At 42.9% G+C, this 12,056-nt stretch overlaps 1 long non-coding RNA gene and 1 pseudogene across 1 annotated transcript in view; both read left to right on the plus strand.

Annotated features, from left to right (window-relative positions):
• The first annotated feature begins 2,057 nt into the window (after positions 1-2,057).
• Positions 2,058-2,401, plus strand: LOC150041535 (elongin-B pseudogene; annotated as a pseudogene).
• A 6,364-nt stretch (positions 2,402-8,765) lies between these two features.
• The window catches only part of LOC150041536 (uncharacterized), a 33,718-nt gene continuing 30,427 nt past the window's right edge, over positions 8,766-12,056 (plus strand). Inside the window, exon 1 of the long non-coding RNA XR_016533747.1 lies at positions 8,766-8,816. This is a non-coding gene — a long non-coding RNA (uncharacterized LOC150041536). The remainder of the gene's footprint in view (positions 8,817-12,056) is intronic.

The raw sequence follows: 12,056 nt of genomic DNA on the forward strand, positions 1-12,056 counted from the left end.
TGTAATTGTAACCTCATGACCAATGAAAAGAAAAAAAGTTACTAGGTTGTAAAATTTGGATGTTTCCATATTGTAGCTTGACTCATTCTGTAACATCTATGACCCAGACGGAGATCCCAGCACAAGTCCACCACATAATGGGTGCTTACTGTGAATGATGAATTGGAAGAGATTGAGTTAGATAAAATGGCTGCCATCAGTCCTAGGAGATAAAGGGGTAACTCCCAGAGAAGCTGTTTATTAGCATCTTTTGGGCACCACTGTACATGCTGCCCAAATGAGAAAGTCAGTAATTCAATTTTGCAAAAAAGTGAAAGGAGAAAAGTGGCTTGATAATGGGGGATGATGGCAGAACCAATGGCTCACACCTGTCATTCTAGCTACTCTGGAGGCTGAGATCTGAGGATCTTCTGTGTGTCTGGGTATCTGCGTGTGCACCTGGACCTGCTGATCCTTAGGCTTAAAGTGAAGGCCTGGGAGCTGTCACTGGAGTTCTTGGTTCAAAGCTAGCAGTGTACCACTTGAGCCACAGCTCTACTTTTGGCTTTGTTGTTGTTTTTATCATTGTACTTAATTGGAGATGAGAGTTTCACTGTCTTTCCTGCCAAGGCTGACTTTGAACTTTGATCCTAGCCAAAGAGATACTTATCTTGAATTCACCACTAAAAAGCCATGTCATAGAGTTCCAGCCTTGAGTAAAAAAGAAAAAAGAAAAGGAAAAAAAGAGCTTTTAGCCAGGCGCAGTGGCTCACGCCTGTATTCTTAGCTACTCAGGAGGCTGAGATCTGAGGATCAAGGTTCAAAGCCAGCCAGGGCACAAAGGACCAGACTCTTATCTGTAATTAACTTCTAGAAAATGGGAAGTGGGGCTTGGCTCAAGGGTAGGGTGGTAACCTTGAGCTGAAGAGCTCAGGGACAAAGCCCAGGCTCAGGAGGTAGGGTGGTAGCCTTGAGCTGAAGAGTTCAGGGGCAGTGCTCAGAGTTCAAGCACCATGAGCAACAAAAAAAAAAGCTTCAAGACAAGTCCTAGCCCCTAAGTTCAAGCGCTAGAACTAGCACAATAGATGAAAGATAGAGAAACAGATAGATAGACAGACAGATAGACAGATGGATAGATATAGTTATTGTTTTTTAGGTGAGGTCTGTTTGAGCACTGTGGACATTCTTTAGGGAGAGATGAAGTAGTGAACGTGATGACATATAAATTCTATCTCAATTTTATTAAAATGAAAGGGATAAAATGCAGACTACGGAGAGGAAGGAAATTTTGTATCAATCTGAAATTGAGGCACAATTGTGCTTTGCAGGTCAGTCTTATAGAAGCCTCAAGGTCCTGACTAGTCATTCATCAAGAAACATTGTATGTACTATTCAGACTCCTGGTTGAACTATGGCTAGTGTGCTCAGGTAGCGTTTTCTGTATGGTCCCAGAACCTGTACTCTGAGCGCCAAACATTTTAAAGAGAGAGCAAAGTTTTCTGCCTGTGAGTGGAGGAATACAATTCTATTTCTCCCAAACATTACCAGAAATGGATGGTAATGTCTAAGCTCCACCCATAGTATAGTAAACACTACCAATATCTAATCTTTGTGGAAAACTAGGACTAACACGAGGTGCGGCGCGAACCACTTCCGGATTACCTAAAATGGTGGCACCTCAGTGGGCGGGGCTGCGCGCAGGGCATGACGGGAAGCGCGCGGGAATGCTGGTAAGGGGCGGAGCGAGGCCACGCCCGGGCGTTAAGCCAAAAGCAGCCACCTCGAGCTAGCAGCAGCCGCGTGGAGCCCGAAGCTGGTGGGCGGGGCTGCACGCAGGGCATGTCGGGACGTCCGAGCTTAAAGCAAGAAGCAGCCGCGTCGAGCCAGAAGCAGCCGCGTCGAGCCAGAAGCTGCCGCATCGAGCCCGAAGCTGCCTCGTCAAACCCGAAGCAGCCGCGTCGAGCCCAAAGCAGCCGCGTCGAGCCCGAAGCAGCCACGTCGAGCCCGAAGCTGCCGCGTCTAACCAGAAGCTGCCGCGTCTAACCAGAAGCTGCCGCGTCCAGCCCGGAGCAGCGGCCGAGATGGATGTGTTCCTCATGATCCGGCGCCACAAGACCACCATCTTCACAGACGCCAAGCACTCGAGCACGGTGTTGGAGCTGAAGCGCGTCGTCGAGGGCATCCTCAAGCGGCCACCGGACGAGCAGCAGCTCTACAAGGCCGACCAGCTTCTTGATGATGGGAAAACGCTCGGCGAGTGCGGCTTCACCAGCCAGACAGCGCGGCCACAGGCCCCAGCCACGGTAGGCCTCGTATTCCGGGAAGATGAAGCCTTTGAGTCCCTGTGCATCGAGCCCTTTTCCACCCCACCAGAGCTTCCAGATGTGATGAAGCCTCAGCAGTCCGGAGGCAGTGCCAATGAACAAACTGTGCCGTGAGGCCCAAGGATGCCCCAAAGGCCCACTCCCCGCCCAATAAAAGAGATTTGGTGTCTGCCTGAAGAAAGAAAGAAGGAAAGAAAGAAAGAGGACAGAAAGAAAGAAAACTGGGACTAATAAACATTTAATGATGCATAATACATTGTCAGAGACACAAGATCTTTGAAGAGGAAATGGCGGGGGCGTGGAGGGAGGGAATTGGGGACCAAAACAAATAAAAAAATCAAAAAGGAAAATGGCGTAAAGATTACTTATTAATAATGTACTATCAGTATCCACAATCAAAACTTAGTATAGTTAACAAATGTGTGTGCTTAATTAAGGCATTGTAATGAACATTTTACAAATATTATTAATGCAACACTGTGGTCTATACCTGTAATCGCAGTTACTACAGATTTCAAGGCTAGCCTAGGAAACAGCAAGACCTGATCAATATCATCCCATGATACAGGTGCTATTGCAATCCCCATTGTGAACATGAAGAACTTTACTGAACACAGGCTAAGTAACTACCTCCAAGTCATACAGCTACTAGATGTGTTCCATGTGTTCAGTCAAGGCTCTAGCACTCCTGGAGCACTAGATAACATAAGTTCCACTCCTGTACCACATAGGCAGTAGGATGGGGGACTCAGGAACAGCCAGAAATGGCTCTAAAATCCACACCTCCTGTCATATAATGCAGCCACTCTGTATGATGAGAGTAATTGTAAAGGGAGAAGATTCTGGGACAGGCAGAAAATGCTTTTTATCTTTCATCACCTGAAATATGTATGTGACATGAGGGGAACGCATTAGGGACCAGGTTTGTCCTGAGCCCTAATTTCACCCTTGGGACCAGGATAAACTTGACCAGGACAAAGTTGCCCCAGCCCTGAAGGGTTCAGCTAGGCATCCTGCCAGGATTTCTAGCTCCATCTAGTAGCCACCTTGATATATGACACTCAAACTCAGAATGCCCCAGTGAAATTGTGGGAAAGAGTGGGAAAGGGCAAACTGGGCTGACCTGGAAGTTTAAATGGGCCCATCTGGTAACACTTGAAGGATGTGTAGAAGCAATTCTGGAACATTTCTCCTCAATGGACTTTATGATCTATACCACACGTGTAAGAAACACCACTGAAAAGTGAGAAGTTATGTCCCAAAGAAAGACAGAGGTCTTCCACTTGGATCAGCCCCACATGTGGCAGATAGGAAGGCCTGTGGGAGGAACCCCAGCACTGTGATGTCTGCTCAGGAAGTTCCACTGTGGGAGGAATGTCTTGATGAATTTTGGGGGGATTGGAAAGGACCTTCTGAGACCAGAATTTGTTGGGGGTCCATGCTCGTAGATTAGAAAAATTAATATTGTGAAAATGGTCATATTGCCCAAAGCCAATCTACAAATTCAATGCAGTATTCATCAAGATCCCAATATCTTTCTTCAGAGACAGAAAAATCATTCCTAAAATGTATACGACAACACAAAAGTTTCTAAATAGCTCCTCCCAAAAAACCCTTGAGGAGCAAGTAAAGGAATGCTCTTGATATCACAGTACACAGAACCATAGTAACAAAACCAGCCTGGTATTGGCACAAATACAGGCCCAAGTGGAAGGGAACTGGTTAGAAAACTTATACATGAATCCACAGCCCTTTGGTGTTGCTTTTCTTTTTTCTTTTACTTTTTTTTTGTTTATTTATTTATTTATTGTGGGTCATGGGGCCTGAATTCGGCATGAGTGCTGTCCCTAAGCTCTTCAGCTCAAGGTGCCTGCTCTACCCCTGGCCCTGGGCACTGTCCCTGAGCTCTTCAGCTCAAGGTTACCACCCTACGCTTGAGCCAGGCCCCACTTCCCTTTTTTTAGAGGTTAATTGGAGATAAGAGTCTCAGGTCCTTTGTGCCTGGGCTGGATTTGAACCTTGATCCTCAGACCTCAGCCTTCTGAGTAGCTAGGTGTACAGGAGTGAGCCATGGCACCCAGCTTCTTTTTATTTTTTAGGAGCTCAAAATATATGTTGGGGAGGGGGAGGAAGAAGTCTCTTCAAAAAACAGTGCTGCCGGCCGAGACCGGGGTTTGATTCCTCGGTACCACATACATAGAAAAAAGTCCCTCAGTTGATGAGTGGATCAACAAGTTGTGGTATTTGTACACAATGGAATTCTATGCTGCTGTCAGAAAGAATGACATCGCCCCATATGTTAGGAAATGGAAAGACTTAGAAAAAATCATATTAAGTGAAGTAAGCCAGACTCAAAGGAACTTAGGCTCAATGGTTTCCCTCATTCGTCATAATCAGTAGAAACCTTGGGCTCTACTAGCAGAGATTTGCAATAGAGCAAAATCTTGATACATAAGGACATATAATGTGAAGCTAATTGAAAGGACCTCCAGGATAGTGAAACAAAAGCCATATAATGAATGATTGTTGTCCTTCATGTACTATGTTGTCTCTCATCTCCTTTGCTGTCTCTTGGTTATCTCATATTGGTATAGTATCTCACTTTGTTATCTGATATATTGAATTTATTTGTATTTGGATATTTGAAATTTGATAGGGAAGGGGGGAAAACCAAGACGGGTGGGGGGCGTGGGGGGGAGGGAAACGGGTACCAAGACATGTGAAAGGGTATCAATGTATGTGAATTAATGCACCTTCTATCTGGCAAATATCATGTAACCCTTTTACTAATTACAATAAAAAAAAATAAAGCAAAAAAAAAAGACCAAAGGAACGAAAGGCGCATGGTCTTCTTGACATGTGGATATTAGATTCAAACAGAACAAGAGTGATGACTCAATATTCGGGTAGCCCAGGTTATTGATATGGTCTTGGAGATATAACTACATAGACATAAAAGTCTATGATGGGATATATACTCGACATAATATATAGATCGATATATATCTATGACATACAAAGTCTCAGCTTAATTTTAATTATATTCTAAAATTTATGTGCCAGTGATTGCATAGAGTCCTTTTTTGAATGCTTGTTTGTTAAACATGGCATTTGAAATATGACGTAAAAAGTCAATGTTAAAATCTTTTTCCCCTCTCTACGAACAAATAGTGCTGGATAATTCGAAGACAGCCTGAGCAAGAACATCTATGACACTCTTATCTCCAATTAACCACCAGAAAATTGGAAGTGGAGTTGTGGCTCAAAGCGGTATAGTGCTAGACTTAAGCAAAAAAGCTCAGGAATAGCTCCTAGATCCTGAGTTTAAGCCCCACAACCTCCAAAACATCTAACAAGTCTAGAAAGCTATGTTCATTGCAGCACTATTTATTACAGCCAAGTTATAGAATCAACCCAGATGCTCCTCACTGGACAAATGGGAGTGAGAAAATGTGGCATGCCAGGCATGGTGGCTCACGCCTGTAATCCTAGCTACTCAGGAGGCTGAGATCTGAGGATCAAGGCTCAAAGGCAGCCTGGACACAAAAGGACCTAAGACTCTTACCTCCAATTAACCTCTAGAAAACGAGAAATGTGGCTTGGCTAAAGGGTAGGGTGGTAGCCTTGAGCTGAAGAGCTCAGGGACAGCACCCAGGCTGAGTTCAAACCCCATGACCCACCCACCCCCAAAATGTGGCATATCCTGTATACACAATGGAATGCTACTTAACTGTCTCAAAGAATGATATTGTACCATGTGTAAAGAAATGGAGCTTCTATCCATGGGCTCTGCCGCCGCCAGCACTGGGAAGCCCCGCGTCTGCAAACGAACTGCTTCCTCCGCAGAGAAGACTGAAGAGGAGCTGAAGGAGGACGTCGACATCTGGGGTCTGAGGGAGATGTTCCTGGGGAACATCCTGGTATATTGTATATATGCGTATTTGTTTATTTGAAATAGGAAAGGGAAGGGAGGAAAACAAGATGAGGGGAGGGGTTGGGAGGAAGGGAGATGGGGACAAAAACATGAGAAGGGGTAGCAATGTGCGAGAAGTAGTGCACCTTCTATGTGGCAAATATAACTGTAACCCCTCTATTAATTACAATAAAGAATATATGAGAAAAAAAGAAATAGCATGTGACAAGAAATGGGCATCTGAACTATGGCAACAGCATGTTGCTGACGCAGTTGGGGCTGGGGGTATGTGCAGTTATGGGTGGGAATGAGCAAGTGGGGCCGGACCTGGCCTGTAGATGTCTAAGATGAAGGCTGTCAACCTCAAATGGGGCTGGTATGCCTACAAAGTGAAGCCAGACCCAAACAATGTTACATCATCTCCCTTACATGTGGTAGCTAGAAAGTGCCCACAAATTACAAGTAAGCACACTGAAACACACACACACACGCGCGCGGTTTAAATATATTTCTATAGCTGTCATATATTTATAGGTGATATGTATAATACACATTGCATATATTCAATTCTATTCCATGTATAACGGTATTATACATACAAATAAATGACAAATATTTATCTTTGAGATAAGTACTTTGTGCCTAAGTATTTGCTTTTCCAGGATACATGTCCTTTGAAAAGACTCAGCTTTAAGAACATATTATTCATTTAAGAGCTCAGCTTTTTTTTTTTTGGTGGTTAATAGGAGATAAGAATCCCATGAGAAACCAAGGGCACCACATTGTGTCCTAAAATCTGAAGATTGCAGTTGGAAGCCAGCCTAGATAGGAAAGTCCATGAGACTCTTATCTCCTATTAAGCACCAAGATCCAGAAAGTAGTCGAGCTCTAGTCATGAGCCAAACACAGCAAGTTCAAGCCCGACACTGCCATTCACTAAAACATGCCTCATGGACTTTCCTGCCAAGGCTGGCTTTGAACCTTGATCCTCAATCTCAGTGGCCTGAGCAGTTCATAGGAGACAAGAACTTCATGGGAAGCTGAGGTCACATCAGTGCATAAAATCTGAGGACTGGGGTTCCAAGTCAACCCAGGCAGGTGAGGACTGTGGGACTCTTGCAGGATTCCTCCAGGGTGTCAACTGAGGTCTCCATTGTGTCTGAGAAGGAAGGACCCCAGATCCCTCTCCAGAGAGACATGTCCTGCAGTGCTTTCTCCAACACCAGTGATTTCCCAGATCGCTCGATATACCTGGACTTGATGGAAATGTCTCATGAAGGTGAAATAGCTCTAAGGACACCTGTCCTTTGACCATGGAAGCCCAGGCCTGCACATGCCAGCAATGATGACACTGGTCCTAGTGTCCTCTGCCCTCAGGCCCCTCCAGGCCACTTGGCCGTCTCTACCTCAGTGCTTGGGTGCTGGCAGCAGGTGCACAGAGGGGCAGAGCAGAAGGCTGCACAGATTGAATTTGGCAGTGGCTCTGCATTCAAGGTGGGCAATCATCAATTTCAGGAACTTAGGGGCACATCCCACAATCATCTACTCAGAACAGGATCCAGGGTGACTGTGACCATCTTCCATGGTCCTGATAACCTGATCCCAGGGGGTGTGGGCACAGTCTGTGCAGAGCAGTGGCTATTCTGGATGATGGATATACAATACGTACGTGTGCATGGGTGCTCACGCACACGTGCGCGCGCGCGCGCGCGCGCGCGCGCGCGCACACACACACACACACACACACACACCACATAGATAGACAGATAGAGAGATAGCCAGTGCTGGGGCTTGAACTCAGGTCCTGGGCACTGTCCTTGAGCTTTCTCAAGGTTAACGCTCTACCACTTCATGCATACTTAGCAAGCACTCTACTGCAAGCCACAAGCCTGGGTCCTACATGTATATTTTCAAGTATAATATATGATTAATATATATATAATGTTACATATTATAATATATACAATACTGTATACAGTATACACACATTAAAATATATGAATGTATAATGTATAAATATATATTTATATGTAAATAAGTATATAAAATTAAAACATACATAATATACATTTATAATATAGCAAATAAATGAATAAACATATATAGGTGTGTGTGTATATATACACACATACATCTTCCTGAAAATAAATAAATAAAAGCTCAGCTTTTAAAGCACATTGTTTATTCATATTTTTAGGTGCCGTAAAAGGCCCATGGAATAGTTTAGTATATGAAACCAACAAACATGTACGTTTGTGTATGCTTCTTGCATGTTTTCTTTTCTTCGTCTGCACAGGGCCACCTGCATGTTTTGATAATTTTGTGTGGCACTGCAATGATGTTATATCAGAACTGTTCTAGTAGAAGAAAAAAAAAAAAGATTACCTGGCCCTGGGTCACTCCTGCAGCTCTGCATGGTTGAATGTGGCGCGCAACTGGTGACGTGTCCTTGGTGACGTGCAGGGTGGATGGCTTCCGTTTCACGACCACCCAACCGACTGCTTTGCGGTCAGTCAGTGCCACAGGTTCTTTTCGACATTGTACTGCAGATGCGTAGAAGGGCAACGCCGTCGTCCAGCAGTGGTGGGAGACACAATGAGGTGTGTGTATCTACTATAAATTCAGTCTGTGCATCTAGTGTCGACAAATTTATTAAATTTTCTAACATATGAATAGAGACTTTCTATCAGATTCTTTTTTTTGTTTGCTTGTTTTCTAGTGAATGTCTTTTTCTGGATTCTCTATTCCAGGTATGACCGAATGGTATGTGTGCTAATATTTCAGTCTCTGACTTTATTTTTTCTCTATTGTTTTTGTCACCGGGTTCAGGTAAGGGTTTGTGAAGTTTCCCTCTAAAAGTAGGGAATCTTTACTGAGGGTCTTTGACTTCTGAAAAGTCTCTCCTTATGTCCTTTACTTACTTGAAGGGAGACGAGAATAACTCTTGAGCTTCTTGTGTTTTGTTGGATGTATTGCTGATAAAAATCTTCTCCCTGTCCGTTGGCTCCTTCTAGTTCAGTAACTGTGTCTTTTACTGTGTAATACCTTTTACCAAGTCTCACTCCTATCTGTTGTGCCTCTGTAAATTACCATTGATACAGAATTATAGGGATATCGTTTTTCACTGTTGTATGAGCGAGCATTCTATTTGTAAAAGTTAATGATGAAGTATTTTTTTAAAGAAACATGGAGTATTTGAATGCTTTTGTGGTTTAATTTCCAAGCTAAAGATACCCTGATCCACCAAAAGGGGATCAAAACAAAATGAATAATAAAAAGTACTGTTTTACACAGTATTTCCATCCTGGTAGTAAATGCCTAAATGTTAATCTTAAGGAAGAAACTAAGACATAGATTATGGATGATGACTTCTGCAGACCAAACAAGCCTACTTTAGTATGTATAAGGCTTTGAAGGGTTTGATACTCACAGAAACAACAGAAAATGCTATAGAAAAGTAGGCAAAAAACTTTATCCACAATCATATCTTGGTCATTTCAATTTTTTTTTCTTTTTAATCAGGAGCCAGTGACTCACACCTCTAATTCTCAGGATTGCATTTCAAATCCAGCACCAGCGAGGAAGTATGACATGCTAATCTCCAATAAACTATTCAGAAAAAGCTGCAAGTTGACACTTTGGTTCAAGTGGGAGAGTGCTACCCTTGAGCAAGTCTCAGCGACAGAGCCCAAGCCCTGAGTTCAAGCCCCAGAACCAGCAGAAAGAAAGACAGAGAGGGAGGGAGCGGAAGAGGGAGACGAAGGGAGGGAGGGAGGGAAAAAATGAGGGAAGACAATGAAAGGAAGGAAATGCAGTGTTTACAAATTTCTTTCTATTGCCAGTCCTAAGGCTTGAACTCGGGGCCTCAGTACTGTCTTTGGGTTTTCTCAAGGCTAGTGCTCTACCACTTGAGCATACCACCACTTGCAGCTTTTTCTGTGTATGTGATAGCAAGGAATTGAACCCAGGGCTTCCTGCATACTAGGCAAGCACTTTACCACTATGCTACACTCTTGGCCCTTACAATTTTCTTACGTAGACACCATGTCCTCAATATTTTTAAAGGTGGGGTGAACACAAATTCTGGAATTGAGGCCACCAAATAAATCAGCTTCAAAACCAGGAAAACTTAAGTAATTAAAATAATGATAAACATTACAGCTAAACAGAATAAAATAAAGCTGGAAGTTTGGACAGACACACAGAACACTGATCTGTAGAAGTTTTAGAGTAATTTATTTGGGAGTTTAATGAACGAGCTATGACTTTACTCGTTTGAAGTCATAACTTCTTTTAAAACAAGAGCCAAGTTCTCATATAGATGGAAACTTCTAGATTGTTTTCTTACAAATTGGGACTTGAGTGTTTCGTCCGGCTTTAAAAGTGTCCCCTTTGTACTTCCTACACAGGTTGACTTTACTTCTTGTCCATGTCACTAGTATCCATGTTTTCCCTTACCGAAGAGAGTTCTTCAGTCTCAGGGCTTTCTGCCATATTAGAAGCAGACTCAGTGGAGTTCTCAGTTAGATCGTTACTTGAAACAGCATGTTGCGGTGGTAAGATGGATAAAGATACATAGCCGGAATGTTCTGAAGCATACGGCAGAAAAATCAGAGATCTTTCAAAATCGGTCAAAGGGCCATCCACATCTGAAAGTACCATTGATGGTGGGAGTGGCAGCGGCTGGTAAGATGGCAGGACATAATCTGAATGATGCCCCACAGAAGACTCTCTGTGGGCAGTTGTTTCGATATCTTTGAGGCCTGGTTTGTTGGAAAGGACCAAGTCCAGCAACTTCCTGTCGTTGTCATTATATCCAGGCCAGTCCCTTTTAATCTCCTTGAAGATACACTCTTTTAAGTTATAGGAGTTGTTGCTGGTATTCAGATTGGCTACTTCGTCAAGGATTTTGCCAAGAGAAAATCTATTACATTTCTTCCAGCCGTCTTTCTGTAGTCGTGTAAGCAGATGGATTTTTTTATACTCTTTCAGAACTAATAAGTGAATGACCCTTTCTCTATATTGCTTCATTTGGATGTCCCTCTCGATCCGTGCCTTGCTAGTGGTGTATGCCAGGTTGACTGGGCTTGATCTTATCCTAGCAGGCACTGGATCGGGAACTGCTAGGAAACTTTTCTGATTTGCAACCTTGCTTTGCATTGGTGGTGATTCATTATTTTCCTGTGTACTCTTAGATTTCTCTTCTGAGTACATTTCTAATGGAATTATCTCATAAGAGGTAAATCCATCCTTCACTACCCTCTTCAATCTCAGTTTTTTTATGACTTTAGGGGGAGTGAAATTGGATGTAGATTCTGTAGATTCATTACTTTCAGTTGTTTCACTGTCAGAAGTAGTATCTGATAACTGAGGAATGATATTGTACACATTCCTAGGTGAATTATGTGTTGACTTTTGCGACTGAAATTCAGTATTTGAATTCCTATTGCTGTCACAAGCATGACCTTCCCTGAATGAAGGTGACCTGATGAACTGCAAAATTTTGCCTCTATGGGCTGCTGAATGCTGAAATCTGTAAATATCAAAGTTCAAATAGTGGTGTTTTAAGAAAGCACTTTCCCTTCATAGGAATTATCCTTTTCAACTATTTCTAAATCTGTAATTATAAAATTGTTTTATATATATATATATAATTATAAACTCTGTTATCCCAATGGTACAAAGAAGTACCTGATTAAGGTAAAATTGGAGAGATAAAATAACTCTAAAATGTTTCTCCTCCCAATGAATCCAACATCAAGATTTCCATATAATATGAGTTATGAGGACAACAGGTTTCCATTACGTTCACTCTGATCCATGAATTGAATGTTAAGAAA

This window comes from Megascapheus bottae, chromosome X (assembly GCF_031878675.1).
Source record: "Megascapheus bottae isolate mThoBot1 chromosome X, mThoBot2.hap1, whole genome shotgun sequence".
Taxonomy (NCBI): domain Eukaryota; kingdom Metazoa; phylum Chordata; class Mammalia; order Rodentia; family Geomyidae; genus Megascapheus; species Megascapheus bottae.